Source organism: Carlito syrichta, unplaced genomic scaffold, assembly GCF_000164805.1.
Source record: "Carlito syrichta isolate Samal-C Ts95f unplaced genomic scaffold, Tarsius_syrichta-2.0.1 Scaffold307338, whole genome shotgun sequence".
In the NCBI taxonomy this organism is placed as follows: Eukaryota; Metazoa; Chordata; class Mammalia; order Primates; family Tarsiidae; genus Carlito; species Carlito syrichta.
Window position 1 is genome coordinate 89033 of NW_007251434.1, and position 20080 is coordinate 109112.

Genomic DNA, 20080 nt, shown 5'->3' on the forward strand with positions numbered 1-20080 from the left:
TTTGCCTTGGAGCCAGCTCTGAACTGACAAGTTCAAACCAGTTTGTGCCTTATCCTGCACTTCAGAATGGGGTGGTGATTGCAAGGTTTTTTTTTTCTCATCCCCACCCCAAACCAGGCCATCTCATTGAGAAGGATGAGAGTGGGTAAGACAGGAGGCGGTGGGTAGAGACCAGCGCTCCAGGAAGTCAGGAAATGGGGGAATGTAGGACTGCAGGTTGCCTCTGCTCTCCTGGGCACAGGTCCCTGAAGTCAGCTTTTAGGCCCACAGACACTTTTGGGGTCCTTATTGGGATTAGTTTAGGTGTCAGTTTTCTTTAACTTAATTCTGTTGTCTTGAACCCACCCTTGCCCTTCCATCCATTCTTCACACAGCAGCCAGAGTGAGTCTTTATTTATTTATTTTTGAGTTGGAGTCCCACTCTGTCACCCAGGCTGGAATGCAATGGCACGCTCGTGTCCACCGCAGCCTTGACCTGCTGGGCTCAGGCAATCCTTCCACCTCAGCCTTCCAAGGAGCTGGAACTACAGGCGCGCGCTACTGTGCCTGGCTTATTTTTTGATTTATTGTAGAGATGAGGTCTCACCAATTTGCCCAGACTGGTCTCAAACCCCTGAGCTTAGGTAGTCCTCTAGCCTTGGCTTCCCAAAGTCCTGGGACTACAGGCTTGAGCCACCGCACCTGGCCTCAGGGTGACCCTTTAAAATCACACATCTGATCATGTCACTCCCCTGGGCTAAGACCCCCAATGCCTTCCCTTACACTGTGCGTCAAGGCCAGCTTCCTCAGTTTTCTTCTTCAGTGAGGCTCTGCGTGCTCTAGAGCAGCCCACCTTCAGCCCTATCTTGCCCATCTGTCTACTAGTGAGATAAATCCGTTGTGTTTTTGGCAAAATTAAGTTACCTATATCCAAATATTGAGACAGCAAAATTCTTTCACATTTTCCTCAGCCTGTCTCTCTTCTCCACTGAATTCATCATTTGTGGTACATTCAAGTTATAAATTACGGGTGTAGCTCGTCGGATTCAGTTGCAAGCTGAGCTCAAGTTTATGGAAGCCTTTAAAAACACAAATCCAGGCCAGGCGCGATGGCTCAAGCCTGTAATCCCAGCAATTTGGGAGGCCGAGGCGAGGGGATGGTCTGAGCCCACGGGTTCAAAAACAGCCTGGGCAACTTGGTGAGACCTCATTTCTACAATAAATCAAAAAACTAGCTGGATGTGATAGAGCTTGCCTGTAGTTCCAGCTACTTGGAAGACTGAGGTAGAAGGATCGTATGAGCCCAGCAAGTCGAGGCTGTGGTGGCTGTGAGCATGCCACTGCACTCCAGCCTGAGCAACAGAGTGAGATTCCAACTCAAAAAGAAGAAAAGAAAAATACAAATCTGATCATGCCACTCCCCTGGCCTTAGACTCCCAGTGCCTCCCCCTACACTATGCATCAAGGCCAGATTCCTCAGCTTTCTTCCGTGAGGCTCTGTGGCTCTGGAGCAGCCAACCTTCAGCCCCATCTTACCCCTCTGTCTTCTGCTTGAGAAGCTAAGCTCAAATTTATGGAAAGGGTCCCATGTTTTCTGGCCTCAGGGTTTTTGCACTTGCCTGAAGTGCCCATTGTCCCCACCCCTAAGTCCTTCCCCCTCTCTATTCCCATTTACATTATTTAGATCCCTCAGGAGCTTCTTCAGAGAAGGCTACCCTAACACTGTGCCCCACAAGAGGTCCCCTATGTTCCCCATGGTACTCCAGGATTTCCCTTTATCATATTTAAATAAGTGTAATTAACAACCATTGTTGCTATTTATATAATGTCTATATCAACCTTTGCTGGACTAAATGCTTCATTCAGACATTAGTATTTTACGTCTTCAGTACTGTGGATGATTTTTAATTTAATAAGTATTTATGAGGGACCTAATACTCAGATTCAGCAAATACTTTCTGGGCACCTAATATGTGTCCAGCATGGTGCACCTTCACATCAACTCTTAATTAATTAATGTACTCTCCACAAAATTTATGCTAGAGTTTGAAGTTTCAGGGCTAAAGTTATCACATTGAGGTTATGAGGATTAGATGAGCTCATATATGTCAAAAACTACAGGCCTGGCCCATAGCAAGTGCTCAACAAATCTTTATTCCATGGACAAACACATTAACAAAGCAGCCTGCTAATAAATAAGTAAAATTATTCCTTTTAGAGCTGAGAAACACACAGTTCCCCAAATCATGTAGCTGGTGAGTGCTAGACCTAGGATTTGACCCAGTCCTGAGGCGTGAGTCCAGATCTCATCCCATGGTACCACTCACCTCTGCTGGCCCAGTGAGATAAAAGACTCTGGTCTGCCTTCAAGAAACAGACGGTATGGTTGCTAGGAAGAAGACAGACACACAGGAAACAACCAGAAGACACAGTTGCTTCTGATTTCATGCCAAGGAAATTGATATAGGCAGTAAGTGAAATTGCAATCAGAGAAGGGAGCTATCCACTGAGTAGTGAGGGAAACCTCCAGGGATGGAGAGGCGGGAAAGAGCGTTCCAGGAGGAGGAAACAACAAGAGCAAGAGGAAGGAGGCATGAGTCAGCATGAATGGGTACCCACCACCTGACCATGTGTGTCCCCAGGTAGTAGGAGAGGAAGCCTGCGTAGGAGAGGTGGTGCCAGGAGCCAAGGGGCCTGCATAGCAGACAGAGAGGTTACAGAGTCATTTAAGATTTATGATCAAGAGAGCATCCTGGTGTAAGTCAGTTTCAGGGAAGGTCAGTCTGGAAGTGCTGTGCAGGATGAGCTGTAAAAAACAAGAAAGAAGAAAAGAAGACAGGGTGGAGAGAAAAGAGAGGAAGAATGGAAAGTTGGAGGTAAACAGTAGTAGCAACCTAGAAGGCCTTTTCTGTAAAGGAGTCCATTTAATCTTCTCAACTGCACTGAATGCTGTGTAGTATTATCCCTATTTTGCTGGTATTTAGAGAGGTGAATAACTTGCCCAGAGTTATTTACCCAGATAGGAACCAGAACCAATGCTTAGGTGTTTTGCCTCCAAATCCAGCAACGTTTCCTCTATATTTTAAAGTACATCTAACAGGGAGCCCAGTTTGGAGGTTATTACAGCAGCAAGGAGGTCACAGGGTGGTTTTTGGGGTATAGAAAGAGACTTTTCGAAGCTAAAACAAATGTGCCTACTTGTGAGGCCAGTTCTAAAAGCATCATGGCAGATGTGCTGAGGAGGCCTCCACTCTAACAAGTTCAGCAAGGCGGTCAGGAGCAGTAAAGGGTCAGTTTTGGGGGAAGCGTCCAGTGTGGAGCCATGTGGAGAGCTGAATCCAAAGCAAAGTCTCAGGAGATGGAGTTAGAGCTGGAGAGAAACACCCTGGCCCGAGAGTCAGAATAGCTGGGTTCTAGTCCTGGAAGCACTACTCTGGGACTTTGGGTCAGTCAACCTCCAAGAGCTTCAGCTTCCACATCTGCAAAATAAAATTTAAAATCTCATCCTCCATGTTTTGAGACCCAAATGAGACTGTGACTGCAGAAATGCTTTGTTTACTGAGGAGTGCTGGGTTGATGGAAGAGATGGTGATTGTTAGAGAGCAGAAGAGCAAGGGGCAGGCATGCCCGGGACTGAAGGAGGGCATAGGGCAGGTGGGCACTTCCTCACCCAGGATGGGGCGGACAGGCTTACAGAGCTGTTGCCCTGCATGAAGTGTTTGTCCTTTGCCATTCCTCCCTCTGCCCTTATTACTTCCAATCCATTCATTACTCATTTATTAAGTTCCCACTCTCTCTACTTAAACCACTGTTCTGAGCAAGTCTTGTTCCAATTCTCTAAATACCCTTCCTTTTACTTTTCCTCTTCACTGAATATCAAAAGAGCTAGTGAGATAAATCCGTTGTGCTTTTGGCAAAAAGTGAGTTACCTATATCTAAATATTGAGACGGCAAAATTCTTTCACATTTTCCTCAGCCTGTCTCTCTTCTCCACTGAATTCATCATTTGTGGTATATTCGTGTTATAAATTACGGGTGTAGCTCGTCGGATTCAGTTGCAGAAAGAAGAAAAAGGAACAAGAATGTGTTCACTGCAGGTTCAGTTAATATGACGCATCTCGCACATTATGGAGGAGGGAGCATATGCTATGAGTTGGCGATACAATGGCTTATGAATTTACTTTCCATAGCAAATGCATTAGTGGGGAGAGGTATTTGCATTTATTTGTGTCAAAGTCTTTAAAGAAAAATAAAATGCCAGTGTATTGCCTGAGTGTATGTACCATTCTTACAAAACAAAATGACCCCAAATGTCTGGATGTGCCAGATCTATCCCAGTAGCTTAAGGCAACAGACATACTTGCTGGAGATGTTCACAACTTTGGCCCCTGTCTTTTGCCTGTGCCCTGAACACTTTGGAGGTGCTGTGGGTCCCTCTGCAGATCAAGTCAGAAAGGCCCGTGTGGGAAGAATCCTGGATCAGGATCAAGCCCATGAGGTGCGGAAATGGGGTGAGGAGGCGGAGAGGTCGAAGCATCGAGGGCTGTTGGAGAGATGGGAGACCGCAATGTTCACAGAAAGGCCCAGGGGTAGGTCAAAAGGAGCATCGCTCTGGGTTCAGAGAGGGGAGTTTTTAACTCTAGGGGAGCATTCTAAACACCTCTGACTCATTCCCATCTCTTTAGTCACGCTGTGCATGGTCTTTTGTTTGTGATATTCTCTGTTCTCTGAGGGTGGGGGTTGAGGGAAATGAGAGGAAACTGGGTACTCCCAGGGCAACCAAGTGTTTGGACAAGTGGCTTATGAGTAAAGCCACTCCTTGCTCTTGTATGCTAGGAATTCATTCATCCATCCAACATGCATTTACTAAACTCCTGTAAGATGCCAGGCACTGAGCCAGGAGCTGGGAGAACAGAGAATATTGAACCCAGTTCCCCAGTTGTCTGTGATAAAGCCACAGAGGTGATAACCAGGATTCCTGTCAGCCAATCTGGGCCTGCCATTTCTCGTTTGGGGGTTTTGCCTTTCTTATAGTTTTCTATAAAATTATCTGGAAATAATGCTAGCCTAGGGTCAGCTAAACCAAGGAGGACACAGGCATCATCCACACCTTGTTTGAGGCCCTAGAGGACAAGATGGGCAGAGGCCAGGCACGAGGGTGATGGTGGCTGTCCCATTGTACCGATAGAGGAGTCAGGTGAGGAACTGGGACTGCCGACCCTAGGAGGTCTGCGGTCTTTCCCTCCCTACTTCTCTTGGGTTTTACACTTCCCAACTTCTGGATGCTTTGTCCAATGGCTGGCAGCAGCCCAGAGGTTTGGAACTGGGCATAACAGAATGCTGAGGGCTTATCCAGGCCGCTCTGGCTCTCTCTGCCTTCATCCGTCTCCCAGGCAACACAAGTTTCCCTCATCTCCCATCCAGGATCAGATGCCACCTGAGGCATGGCACCCAGTTCAATCTGTCTACCCCCTGCTTCTCTTCTCCCCTTCAGTCTCCATCCATGCCCCCGCTTCATGCACAACCCTACAGGATAGGGGACCACAGGCTGCCTGTCCTCTTCAAATCCTGCTGAAAGCTTGGAGGAGACAGAGTGGCACCCACTTGTGGCTCATAAAGGGGAGAGAACCCAGCTGTCTAAGGCCCCTCCTTATCCCCACCACCCCTCACCTCACTGCTCTCCTGCTCCCTTTCACCTCAGGCTGAGAAAGGAATGACAGGAATCCTTCCTTCTAGCTCTGCCTGTTTTTCAACTTCCTTCTCCCCTCCCCAGGGCCCAGGTCTTCTGTCAGCCAAAAGCACCAGGTTCAGCTGGGTCCTGACATCTCTTTGTCCTGAGGGAAACTGAGCACAAGGCAGCCCTGGGGCAAAGAAAAGGGGCTGGCACTGACACCAAAGGGACAGAGAAAGAGGCACATTTATTTGTTTCTGTATGACTTCACTTTTATTGGTGTGAGAGACACAGGACTGACAATATTCCCCTGCGACCCTCATACGCCTATGCTGGTAGCTGTTCCTCCCCAGCCCCTCCTGCACATATGTGACTCTAGCTCCTAACTGTTCCCCTACAATCCCTCTCAGTAAAATCCAAATTGCTCAAACAATGGCCGATCACCTGCAACACAGTTTCTCCTCTTCCCAGAACCATTCTTGACCAATTATTTTTGAAACTAGCTGAGCTTCAGTTGACCCCCCGCCCCCGGCCCCGCTACAGCCTAATATAACATTCTGCTCCCGTCCCCAAGTTAGACAGAATGAAAACTTATGCCAAAAGTGCTCTGAAGGGTTTTCTTCTGCAATGGACTCCACTGATGTTTTGGGTACAGCATTGCTGTGAGGGTCTGGGGTTGGACTTGCTGGCTTCCTTGTGATAAAATGGACCGATGGAGAGAGCGTTCTATCCCAAGAAAAATATCCTAGGGGCATGAGGAACATGAAGAGGGAGGGAGAGAAGAACGTTCTGCAGCCTTCGGAGGGATCTGAGAGCATGCAGGAAGGGCGACTCTAGAAAAGCATGAGGTGGAACTGGCAGTACCACCCACATTTCCTTGTAGCTGTGCCCCTGGCCAGCCTGCCCCAGTCACCTGCGTGGAGGGCTCCTCACCTCATCCTCAGTCTACTGTGCCCACCTCTCAAGCCAGCTGGCCTTACTCAGGACCATTATTTTCCTGCAGAGCTGCCCAACATCAGTGTAGTTTCCTCTTTTATCTTATACTTTGGAAGGAGAATTAACCTAAATAACTGAGACTCATAAAAAATGATTATTCTGAGGAAAATATGCCTCTAGGAATCCCGGCTCAGGGACTGTCACCCGAGGGAAGGTCTCGATCCAGGCATGAGTGCTTTGAGGGCCACAGTGTTGTTGCAAGTCATTTTCTCTTCACGTGGTCACCTGGCCCCAGTCCCATCTCTCTCAGAGCCAGGTACAAAACTCCTAGGTGTGAAGGGGACCTTAGAGGGGATTAAGTAAAAGCTTGCTAACGGGCTGGAGTTCAAACTGCACTCTCATTCTACAGTCACAGGCATCTGAAAGAACAAGGAATTCTTTACTAACCATTGCTTCCTGCTTGTGCTTTCACTGAATGGAATCCAAGCTTACTTGCAAAGAGGAAGAGTATGCCAAGGCCATGGTCCTATCAAAGGGCCTTTTGTCCCCTGGGTTTAAAACATTGGCCCATTGTTACCTCCCTGCCTGGACCCTTCCAGAGGTGGGAGGCTTCCCGGAGCCTCCAGTTTTGGTTTGGGACCTCTGAATGCAATGGAGCAGGAAGAAGGAAGGTCCTAACTCTGGGCAAGAAAGAAACCTGGGATGTGATGCATTTGCTCAGGGTTTCCTCTCTGAGGATGAGGGATTTTTATGTTTTTCCTTCCTCCCTTGTAAACTGAAGCCAATCGAACAATACTTTCCCCCCGCTTTTTGTGTTAGACACTTCATCCTTCGAAATGAAGTTCAATATCCTTTACTTTCCATCAGCTTCCTTTTCTTTTTTTTTGAGTTGGAGTCTCACTCCGTTGCCCAGGCTGAAGTGCAGTGGCACACTCACGGCTACCCCAGCGTTGACCTGCTGGGCTCCGGTGATCCTTCTGCCTCAGTCTTCTAAGTAGCTGGAACTACAGGGACACGCTACCATGCCTGTCTAATTTTTTTAAATTGTAGATAGAGACAAGGTCTCGCCAAGTTGCCTGGGCTGGTCTCGAACCCGCAGATTCAGGCAATCCTCTCGCGTCAGCCTCTCAAAGTGCTGGGATTATAGGCTGAGCCACCGAGCCTGGCCCATCAGCATCCTTTGATCAGCACTCTACACTCACCCCATAGCAACTGCACACCATCTTCAGGGCATTCACTTACCCTCATCTTTCCAGGCATTTTTCATCTGTGTGCTCGTCTCTGAATGATTGAATGCTCAACTTATGTCTTCTCCATTTGACTGGGAGTTTCTTTTTTTTTTCCTACTCAGAGCCAGAATACAACACACCCTGTTCATTAAGTGTTTGTTAAACACTGATTGTTGCCACACCTCACCCAAGAACAGTGTATGAAATGTCTATGTGCAGGAGATATTAAGGGAAGGAAAGTAGAGAGCGGTAACTCCCAACTCTGAGGAACAGTTTCTCTCTCTCTCTCTCTCTCTCTCTCTCTCTCTCCTCTCCCTCCCCTTTTCTGGATTGGACATAAGTAGCATATTATTTCTTATAAATCAATCATCCAACCCTTCAACAAGTTGTGCCTTGTCTATAGTAAATAATGCAAAATGAGTTTAGTTGGATTCCTCCAAGCCCTGAAGGCTATTGCCTATTGCAGTTTGGAGGAAGGAATTTTGTACCTAACTAATCATCTCCTCTCCCTCTGACACCCCAGCTCCCCCTACTGAGGAATGAACACTTGGAAGGAAGAATTTACCCCCGGACCCTGTACTGTTGTCCAGGTCCCAAACTAGTTTTACACTGATTCCACTTAGGAAGAACCTCAACCTGTGCTCAAATGAAGGCCCTTTATGTGCCTTCAGATCCTTCCTCCATGCCCAACATTTTTCACTAGATACAAAACTGCGACACAGTCTCAGCATTTCTTGGAGCATGCCTTCTACCTCCTGCCTTGATTGAAGCATGCATCTTCAGTTCTCCGATCCTCCTTATGTCAAGGGACTGGAATGGCACTGGGAGGCAGCATCGGCAGGCTCCTTACCCCAGGCCATTCCAGAACATGTCATTTCTGACCCCATAAGTGCACTACCACTCCACAGAGCTTTGGGAGAGTGTCCTAAAGTTTCTTTTGATCATCCTTCAGGTACTGCCTGGTTGCTGGAGTGGTTCTGACAGGTGCTGGGAATTAGCAAGGATGCAGCAAGAGCTGTGGATTTAGCTTAATCTTGGAGAAAACTGGGGCAATTATTTTCTGCTCAGTGTGCAATAGCTGTAGAATATACGTGAGGGGGTCTTAGTCAAAGGATCAGGGATAAAGATAACCCTGTACTCCCTTGAAACTGGATTGACCTCACCTTCTTTTCTCTGCACCTGCCTTTTCCTTACTATGCGTGGTCTCTAACCTCATTGGGGCGCTCAGTATATCAATACATTCTTTTCTGTCCTTGTTCCAAGTTAACTTTATTTCTCATCCCACACCACAATGACTATTCTAAACCTTCTCCTCTTTTATCAATCTCCTTTCTCTACCTCTTCTTTCTTGCTGACACATTGCGTCCAAATTAAAAGGGAAAACGCAGTCTATTAAAAGGGAATTTCCTCCTTCCCCATCCTCTACTCACAGTTCTTTCTTTTACATCTTTCCATCCTTTCCTTCTTCTCTCCTGACCTGCAGAAGCTGCCGACACTTTTTCCAAAGAAGAATTTATTCTAGTTCACAGGTCATGCTCCCTTTACTTTCCTTCAAGAGCCTTCCTCACTTTCCCTAAATATTTAAGTTTTCCTCTACTGACTCTTTCCTCCTAGCATATTCTCATGCTCAAATCTATTCTCTCTCTCTCTCTATATATATATATGTATTTTGAGTCATAGGTTTCACTCTGTCACCCAGACTGTAGTGCAGTGGCACAATCAAGGCTCACCGCAGCCTCGACCTCCTGAACTTAGGTGATCCTTTTACCTCAGCCTTCCATGTAGCGGGACTACAGGTGCACGCATTCACCCATGTCTGGCTAATTTTTTGATTTTTTAATTGAGATGATGTCTCGCTATGTTGCTTAGGCTATTATTCCATCTTATAGGAAACAAGTTTTAAAAACCTTCCTGGATCCTTGACCTTTTGTCAATTTCCCTAGCTTCCTTCCTCCCGTTATGGCTGTTTAAATCTATATTCACTGTCTTCACTTCCATCGACACTACAGTCTGCTAAAGTTGGTTTCCACACTCAACTCTCCATTGAAATTATTTTTGCTGAGATTGTTAGTGACCTCTTAATTTCCAAATCCAGTGGAAATGTTTTAGACATTGTCATATTTAGTTTTTGTGTCTGGGATGTTTGATAGTGTTGACCATATCTTCTTTTTCCTTTTTTTTTTTTATCATCCGAAATCTTTTTAATGAGGGCATCCAAAAACTTTTTAATAAGAGGACAGGATCCAGGGTTAGTTTTCGTAGCCGTGGCTGGCCCACCAACCTCTGGCACGCTCGAACTTATGGCCCTTTGAGCAAACGCAGGATTTGGTGTGGCTGTGTGGGGCTCCCGGGGCCTTGTCGAAATGTCTGTATACCTCCCAGCCCTTGTGAGGATCAGAGAGCAGGACGATGCCGTGGCCCTTGGGGAAGTCCAGGGCCAGCAGGTCGAAGGTGAGGATCTAGCCCCCTGCCTTGAGGATGCGGCTGCGGGTACAGCTGCTCACACGCACTGCACATACCTTCAGCTTGGGCACCTCCTGAATCCGCATGCCATCTGTTATGGTCCCTACAACCACCACCGCAGTCTTGTTTTCCCTGCCAGGAAGCTACATCTTCCAGATCATCCGGGAAAAGGACAGAGGCGGCCGGTTGCTGCGACTCATAAACAACTTCCTCAGCACAATCTGGTTGAAGGTGGAGTTGGAGTTGGCTCTTCTGGCCAGAAACCTGTACAGCTTGACCAACAGACTCAGGTAAATGTCCTGGCTCTTGGGCTCTTTGCGCCAAATCTTTTGGTCCTTGTTGTGGCAGATATTGACTCCCATGATGGTGCCTCCTCCTCAACCAGGTCCGGAAAAATGACCATATCTTCTTCTTCTATAAATTCTTCACTTCCAACACCCCCCCGCCCCCCGTCTCTCTCCTGTGTTTCAGAGAACTCTTTGTGCTAACTATGAGTATATGCCAAGAATTCTTCTACATGATGGACAAAGTCCTTGCTTTTATACATTGTTTTAAACAAAGTTTATATATTTTTGATTGAGGGAAAAGAAAGTAAATAAAACAAGCAGACCAATAAACCAGAAAATATTAGATAGTGATGAGTACTATGCAGGAAAAGATTGAGTGTCACCTTTAGATTGAGCATTCAGGAAAGGCCTCAATGAGGCCCTGAAATTTAACCTAATACCTGAAGGATAAGAAGGAACTACCTATGTAAAGATAAGAGAAAAAGAACTCCAGCAGAAGGAAGAGCCAAGGCAGAGTCCCAGTGCTGGAACAAACTTGCCTTTAAGGGGAACATGTGGACAGACCTGAGAAGGGGGCACAGGATAGAACCCTGGGGTCCAGGAGGATGAGTTGGCAAAGGAGACTGAGGAGAACACAGTACCCAGGAATTGAGAGAAGACAATGTTTCAAAAAGAAGAGAGTTGTCAACTGTGTCAAATATTGCTGAAAGATAAAATAAATAAGAGCAGATTGGACTAGTGAATCTGCCAACATGAATTGGTTGGTGACTTTGACAAGCTCAATCTCAGAGGCATAGAAGGGCTAGATGCTTATTCGAAGGGGGAAAAAAGAGTGAGGCTCAGATGAGAAAGAAGTTATGACTATTTCAAAGAACATTTCCAGAGGGGGCGTAGAGAGTCAGCTGGAGCTCCAGAGCAGTGTTGTCCAATACCACAGCCATCTGCTAAATTAAAAATGCAAATTTAAGTTAATTAAAATGAAACAAAGTAAAAATTCAGTTCCTTAGTCATACTAGCCACATATCAAATGCTCAGTAGCCACATGTGACTAGCAACTACTCAACCATATAGAGCATATTTTTCTCATTGTAGAAAATTCTATTGGACAACTCTGCTCTAGGAGATGTGGGGTTGAGAAAGATTTTCAATTTTTTGTTTGGGTTGGATGTTCATTTTTTTAATGTGAGAGATATTAGACATAGTAGAGATCAATTAAAAATCGGAGGTTCAGCTTTCTCCATGGTCTTCACTTTCTTTACCTCCCTTCAGCTGTCAGTACATCCCAGAAATTCACACCCATGACCCCTGCTCTTTTTATTCTACCCAACCTTTCTTGACAGCCTCATCCATGCTTGTGATCATCTATCACCTACATTTTGGCTCCCATGATCACGCTTCTCTCCTAAGCTGCAGATCCTCAGTCTGCCTACCTGGAGACCATGTCTACTTAGAAGTCCCACAGCAACCTCCAACTCAGTGTGCCTAAAAGCAAATCTCCTTTGCTCCTGGTCCTACTCCTATAAGCAACTCTGTGAATTCTGTCCACTTGTCCAGATCAGCAATGTGGGCACCATTTTTAACTTCTCTTTCTCCTTCACTCCTCATAGCTAGTCAGTCACTAAGTGTTGGTTAGCCTTGTGTATACATTTAATATCATACCACCATCCTCTACCGATCTTAATTTGTTTAAACTCTCACTTGGACTGTTGGGGACATTACTGATTAACTGAAAAAATACTTATACATACCCCTTCTCCCAAGCTGGCCTCTATTAGATAGAACAGGACAGGCTCTCTTATAGCTAGAGGTGGCTTGTGACATAGCTCCGGCCAATTAGAACTAAAAGAAAGTCTGTTGAAGAGTTTCTTGGAAAGACTGTTTTCTTATTAAAAAGCATAGATACAGTTGCTGTCACTTTTTCTTTCCCTTCCTTTGAACACTGACATGACTGGAGCCACTGTCTTGCAATCACTGAGGCAAAGGCAAATGGAATACATATGCTTTCAATCCTAACCAACACCTATAGCTACCTACCCTCAGATTTCTCACTATGAGAAGAAACTAAATCCCCTTTTATTTAAGCCACAAGGAATTCTGTTACTTGCAGCCAAAAACATTCTTGACTGATAAAGTCCCCTACCTAGTTTTCTTGTTACAGTCTCACGGCAGTATTTTTCATTCTCCACAGTCTTGGCCAGAGACCTTATAAAATGCACATTTGATCTTGCTGCTTCCATACTTTAAATCCTTCGCTGACTCTCTATTGCTTGCAGAGTAAAGTTCAGACTCCTTTGCACTGCACACAAGCCCTCCACAATCTCCCATTGCCTGCTTCTGCCTCATCCCTGGACACTGTACATAAGACAGTTCTCCAGGTATATCATGTTGTGTCATATTTTTCTGGCGTACACCCTTTCCTCCTTCTCTCCAGGCCTTCCCCCTTCTTCTCTTAGGGCTCCACCCTCTCTGGTTCCATATCTGTACTGTCTTTATTATAATCACTTTTTATTGTCTCTTCATCCATTAGACGATGAGTTCCTCCGTAATCTGGATTTGTCTTAATTAATCATCTTTGTTTTCCCAATATTGGGTAGAGGGCTAGAATTCAGGAAATTGTTTGTAAATGAATAAATGAGTGAATGAACAAATTAGTGCAGTGAACCAGAGACCTGGATCCTGTCCCTCGTTCTGCTTCTGTTAATTCCAGAAGCTCTCTGAAATTCATTTCCCTCATTTGCAAAACAGAGGTAATTCTACCTTCGTCTATATCACAGGGCTGTTTGAGGTGTCAATGACAATATTTGTGTGTGATAGCTTATAATGCCAGATATAGTACTGGTCTAGGTGACAGGTTGACCCAGGTTCAAATCCATGGTTCCATGCACTAATTACTAACTTGTAAACTTGGGCAAGTTAAATAAACTATCTGAGCCTCAGTTCTCTAATTGACAAGAGATTAGATATAAATATGTGGGACTGTTATGAAAATTAAATGAGATACAGGATGTGAGAATTCTTGGGTCCTAACAGGGGCTCAATAAATGCTTAGCTGACGTAGAGGTAAGGAGAGGAGATATTCAGGCTTGGTGGTATCCCTACTGGAATGCCTAGTTCCTGCACAAGAGCTGTGGTCCTCATGCTGCAGGGCAGCCAAGGCCAAAACCTGTGCCTGCCTCCATTCGCTGCTCTGTGTCTCTGTCCTAGGCTGAGGGAATAAGACGGGTTACTAACATTTGCACAGCACTGAAAAGATCTCTTGATGCTTCCATAAATATGTATCTAATGTAAGTCTCAAAACAACTCTATGAACCAGGAAAGATATCAGAAATGCTATGTTAGTTGCCCAAGGGCCCACAGCCGCCATATGGTGGAAGAACCAGGTCTTACAACTCTATGTTCTTTTCCTTGCTTCACCTCTCCTTGGACTACAGGGGAATGCAGAGAATGAAGGAGGAGGATTTGAACATCTGAGCACCTTAAAGTAAGGGAGATTTGCTCATGGTAAATCCATGCTACCAGGGGCAAGGGGAGGGGCCATGAGGTGGAGCAGAGCAGCTCTTTTGGGGGCTTATGGTGAGGATCCCTAGCATGGGTGAGTAGGAAGTTGAAGCATTAAAAGTCTTGCTTTTCTGAAACTAGTCCCAAGCCTCATGCAGCTGACAGTCACTCTTCAAGATAAGCCCCAGAGGGGTTTATCTTGTGACTCTAGAAAAAAACTAGACCCAGAGGTAGGGCAGACTGCCTGCTATACATGCAACTGGGTCCCTATCCGGAAGATTCTCTTCTGCTCATAAATCTGCCAGGCCCCACCATTCCAGTCTTCTTGGCCCCAAATTCCTACCATGCAGTCACTTACCAATTAAGCTTAAGAGTACAGATGTTTGCAGACACTATCGAAAATGTGTAATCATATCCTGATGCAACAGGCAATCAGAGCAGAGAGATCTCAGGTGTAGGTACCTTAAGAGGTCTTTCCCACTGGAACATCTAAATATGTCAGACAATTTTCACTTCATTGAGAGGATAATGAAGAAGGGGCAGTCTTAGGGTGTTTGTCTGATAGCCACAGTTCAAGGCCTGACACCCCTTATTAGCTGTACAACATGCGCAAGTCTCTTAACCTCTTCATGCCTTGGTTTCCTTTTCTACAAAATGACCATAATACTAGGGTTGTTGAAAGGATTAAACAGGATGATGTTGGTGAAGTGCTTACACTGTATCTCGTATATACAGACTGCAATGAACACTACCTGCCATTGCAGTTCTCAAGTTGAGCGCCAGGGTATGCCTCCAGAGTCTGCCCTCTTAACCTGTTCTCTACTGCCTCTTGAGGCACATGAGTGTGATCCTGTGATTGGGAAGAGCAGGTGTATCTTGTTCAGGACTATTTTGGTTTTCCCCGCCCTAGTCCTGGAATTATCATGAGTTCTTTTCATAGAAAATGGTATTTAGAAACCAAGATCTGGGTGCTAGATGTGCCCATTGCTACAGGGGTGTCATTGCTCCCAAGTCCTTTCAGTGGATAGAATAGGAACTATACGTATGGATACACATCCATATTTTTGTCTATATTCATCTATCTATCTATCTATCTATCTATCTATCTATCTATCTATCTATCTCTATTATCTTTCTATCTATCTCTATTATCTATCTATCTATCTCTATTATCTTTCTATCTATCTCTATTATCTATCTATCTATCTGTCTATCTATCTTACCCATCTATCTATATCTATCATCTATCAATCATCTACCCATCCATTCATCCAGTCTATTGTCTTAAAAACTGTGCATTCATACAGATGCCTCTGATTCCATTTTCTAATTTATTTTTTCTAATGTTCAGAAGCATCAGACATTTTCTAACACATAACTTCCTTTTCCAACAGTAAGAAATCGGTCTCTTTTTGTCTATAATATAGTTACATATTTGCACAATCTACATAAAGTAGTCTCAGAATTGCTAACCCATAAATATGAAAAACATATTTACCAATTAGACTCTGACCTTTTAAAAACATATAATAAAAATGTCTAATTTTTCCAAAATTAGATGAGCTCTTTTCTTCCCCAGTTCCCTCTGTGTAGTTATGTCATTCATTCTTCATAGAGTTAGTTTCATTTGTTACTGTTTGTATTCTATGTTGGATTTCCCCTTCCCTATGTACACATTTGGTTATTTATTTGTTTGCTTGCTTATTTACTTATTTGGTATGTGAAACATTGCTATAGTTTTCAAACTTGAGCCAACACAAAGGCATACTCAGAGAGGTATAATTCTCCCCATCCCTTCTACCCTGTTCCCATTTCCCCTTTTTTTCCTCTGCTTCCCCACCACCAATTATAGTCAATTCCATTAGTTTTTTGTTTACTCTTCCTGTATTTTTTTTTGCAAAAATGTGCAATACATGTGTGTTTTCTTAGGTCTCTTTGTTACTTGAAAGATAGTGTACTACAGATGGAAGGATCATTCTGGTGTCTGAGTGGGGAGGGTACCAGAGGTGGGATGGGTGGGTGTGAAAAAAAACAGAAAGCTACTGGTGAGGTCTAGGAGGGAGATGGGATACTGATGCAGCTGTGGTGGTAGCAGAAAGAAGACAAGAAGACAGGCTGGAAGCTGTTTGGCATTAACATTGACATGATGATGGACAGATTACTGAGGGTGAGGGAGACTGTGGTATCACGGATCACATTTGGGATCCAGGCCTTTGTGATTGAATGGATGCCACCACTACTCACTGAGACCTAGGATCAAATTTGAGGGTCTCCCACATGGGTCTGTGTTTGGACATATTGAGGGCAAGATATCTAAATGGAGATGGAGTAGACAGCTGAGGCATAGAGCACAGAGGGAAAAATCTAACAAGAAATTCTGCAAATGGAGAACTCTGCTCTGGTCTTCTGGACAATTAGGTCAGGAAATGAGAGAGCAGCAGCATAGGGAGATATTCCAATCCCATGAGGGAGGACAACAACAACAACAAAACCATGGTAATCACTCCAACCTCTTCTTTCAGGAACCTGAAAAACCTGAAGAGAGCAACTGCTCACATGGGCAGGTGCCCACCAGATGACACTTCTTTCTAGGTAGGGTCAGAAGCACAGGGTGGTCCCTGACTCCTGAGGTGGAGGAGGAATGGCAGAAGACTGAGGTTAGACTTGTGCCTGTTTTCAAGTCACCCCAAAATGCAAATTCAGCCATATTTGAACTAACTGCAGACAAATATGTCTCCTTTATCCCACTAGGATCTGCCAGAAGCCTTTGCTGATGTGGAGAAGCTCCTGCCTGAAAGAACGGGGATAGGAGGGTCACTCTGACAGGAGAACGCCTCCCTACATCCAAGCAACTGGACAGAGCAGGGAGTTAACACAAAGGAGGCCTTCATGGAGTCCTAACTAATCCCTTGGAAGAGCATCACAGGGTAGGTATGAGTTGAAGGAGGTAGGGATGCCACAAGTCATCTTGTGTTGTACCTCCTCCCCACTTTCAGGCATGAAGGACAGGAGATAGAAAATGCTGTAATCTCCAGAGATGATTTCAGAGAGACAACTCTGTTCATGTTTGAAGAATTTTTTGGAAAGGCTCTTGGTCCTGAAGCTTAGAATCTAAGGAGCCCCTAGTGTGGGTGGAGGTATGAAGGAAACAAAGGAAAGAAATGGTGGTATGGAAATAACGGGCAGGCTGTGTGGTTGTGGTGGGTCCCTTGGTATCCCCCACCCTGATCTGAGTTAAAAACTCAGAAAACAGCAAAATGCTTAAAATAACTTGATTTCCCATGGGAATCCATGAAAGACCTGGACTGATATTGAGTGGAGACAGAGAGGGTGGTGTGTGTAGGGTGGTGTGTAGGGCTGGGAGGGGGCCAAAGGTGGGAGGCCCTGAAGCAGCACAACAGATGCAGACAGAACAGACCTGTGAGGAGGCTGCTCGCTGGAGTCTCTGAAAATTGCAGGAGGGCTTTGACTGTTTTAGCCTGAGGAACATAGGCGCAGGCTGAAATTAATCCAGTCCTCATGGGGGGCTCAGCTGACATCTGAATTACATACGTATATGACAATAATATGAATTGATACCATGTACTAAATTGTGTCCTAGGTGTTTTTATATGTATTATCTCATTTGATTCTATTCTCAACACATATGAGAAGTACATATTATTATCGTTATACTCGATATTCTAAGATCATTTTTCTTCTGTTTTAAAAATAAACAATAATAATTGTAGGACAGCATAGAGTTCCCCGAACCATACAACAAAGGAAGTTGTTTTGGTTTTTTTTTGAGTTGGAATCTCACTCTGTTGCCCAGGTTAGAGTGCAGTGGCACATCCATGCGGCAGGCTCGACCTGTTGGGCTCAGGTGATCCTTTTTCAGCCTTCCAAGTAGCAGGAACAACAGGCATGCGCCACCACACCCAGCTAATTTTTCTTGATTTATTGTAGAGATGAGGTCTCACCAAGTTGCCCAGTCTGGTCTCAAACCCCTGGGCTCAGGCAATCCCTCACCTCGGCCTCCCAAACTGCTGGGATTATAGACGTGAGCAACCGTGCCCAGCCCAACACAGAAAGTTAAAGGAAGAAAAAAACAAAACAAAACTGAAAATAGAATTGAAGTGCAGAGACCCTGGCAGCCTGACTCCCCTGTGTGTTCTTGGTCATTGCATGACCTCAATCACCTCCTTTCTCCTGCCCTCTAATCCATCCATTCATCTTTCTGATTATATAGTCAGATGTATATGTCATATATCCTATGAAATAATTCTGATTTTACAGATGTAGAAACTGAGGTTTAGAGTAATGTTCAAGGCCACACAACTAGTAAATAGCAGAACCAAAACTCACTGGGGTCTGACATCAACATCCAACCATCATCCTGCTGATCATAAAAAGACACACTATGTCTTAGTCATATATACACTGGGGGGTGCCAAAAAGTGCATAGATATTTTAAGAGATGTTCACTTTAATCAGAAGTGTCTGGAAGCTGATGGTAATCACTTTGAGCACCTCTTGTAATTGCAGAAGTCAAATGTGACTTGTATTCATCTTTAATATGTTGAGAATTACAATTTTATTTATTTATTTACTTGTTTATTTATTTATTTATTTGGGTTGGAGTCTCACTCTGTCACCCATGCTGGAGTGCAATGACATGCTCACTGCCACCGCAGCCTCCTCCTGCTGGGCTCAGGCAATCCTTTCGCTTCAGCCTTCCAAGTAGCTGGAATTATAGGCATGCGCCACCAAACCCAGCTAATTTTTTGATTTATTGTAGAGGTTTTGCCTCGTTACCCAGGCTGGTCTTGAGCCTGTTGGCTCAGGCAAGCCTCTCACCCCCATCTCCCAAAGTGCTGGGATTACAGGCATGAGCCATGATGCCCGGCAAGTATTACAATTTTAATACAGTTTTTTCCTTTCTTAAAATGTATACATTTTTGGCATCCTGTGTGTGTGTGTGTGTGTGTGTGTGTGTGTGTGTGTGTGTGTGTGTGTGTATAAAACTATAGACACAATTCTTCTCTAGGTGGGAGGTTGGATTGGAGAACCTTCAAAGATTTCTCCCAGCTCTTAGGTTCCATGAGGTGTAGTTTACCTTATACTTTATTGTGATTATTTTTGGCAGAGTATTGATCTTTCTAATTAGCTTGTTTGGACTTGCTGAAGCATACATTTCAGGGCTGCCTTGGATCTAGGAGACATGGCAGCCCATTTTATGAGTGAGATGAAGTAACGCACCAAACCTTACCTTGTCCAGAGTTATGCCTGTTTCATATTATTTTGAACTCTAGACACATGGCAGGTGGTGAATAAAGATGATGACCTAGCTAGGTAATGAGCAAGAGAGAATGACAGCCTGGAATTAGAGTGTCACCCATTTTTACCTCACGTGTGTGCTAAGAGTCAATGATGACTATGATAGTGGTGATGACTCTTGCAATTCATGGGGCCCTTATATTAGATGAGATTTGAAGAGGCTATCTTCCTGATAACTACTGCCTGATTCATTCCAGAAGGATGGTCTACCCTGTTTTTAAAAAATGCTCCAGAAATCTTAAAACATCTTCTAGCTTCTATCTCCTTCTGATTTTAGTCATTGTTCTTCCCGGTTACATTTTTCCTCCCTTCATTTAAAAAATAAGTAACTTAGAACAGCATGTAGTTCTCTGAGCCACTACAGCAAAATCAAGTTAGAGGCCAAAATCAAAAAGAAGCCAACTGTACGGTCACGGGCACAAGAGACCGACTGACGATAAAGGGCACGCTGGCTTTGGGAATACAGAAGCTGGAAACAGCTGGTTCAGGTTTCACCAAAACACAAACATCGTATTCACGCTGATCACTTTCTTTTCAAATCCCAGGAAGTGCGACAGCGGGGGTGAGTTGAGTCACCGGCAGGGTGTGCCGAAGCCTGCTTGCTACTTTGGACTTTCATGTGCAGCAGGCTCTCCTCTATTTTCTCTCAGAGCTGAGTTCCCCCTTTGAGAAGGAAGAAATAAGACTCAGAAGATAAT

The 20080-nt window shown here is 44.7% G+C and overlaps 1 pseudogene; it reads right to left on the reverse strand.

The window, feature by feature from the left end:
• Positions 1 to 10064: 10064 nt before the first annotated feature.
• Positions 10065 to 10640, reverse strand: LOC103266796 (annotated as a pseudogene).
• Between the last annotated feature and the right edge of the window lie 9440 nt (positions 10641 to 20080).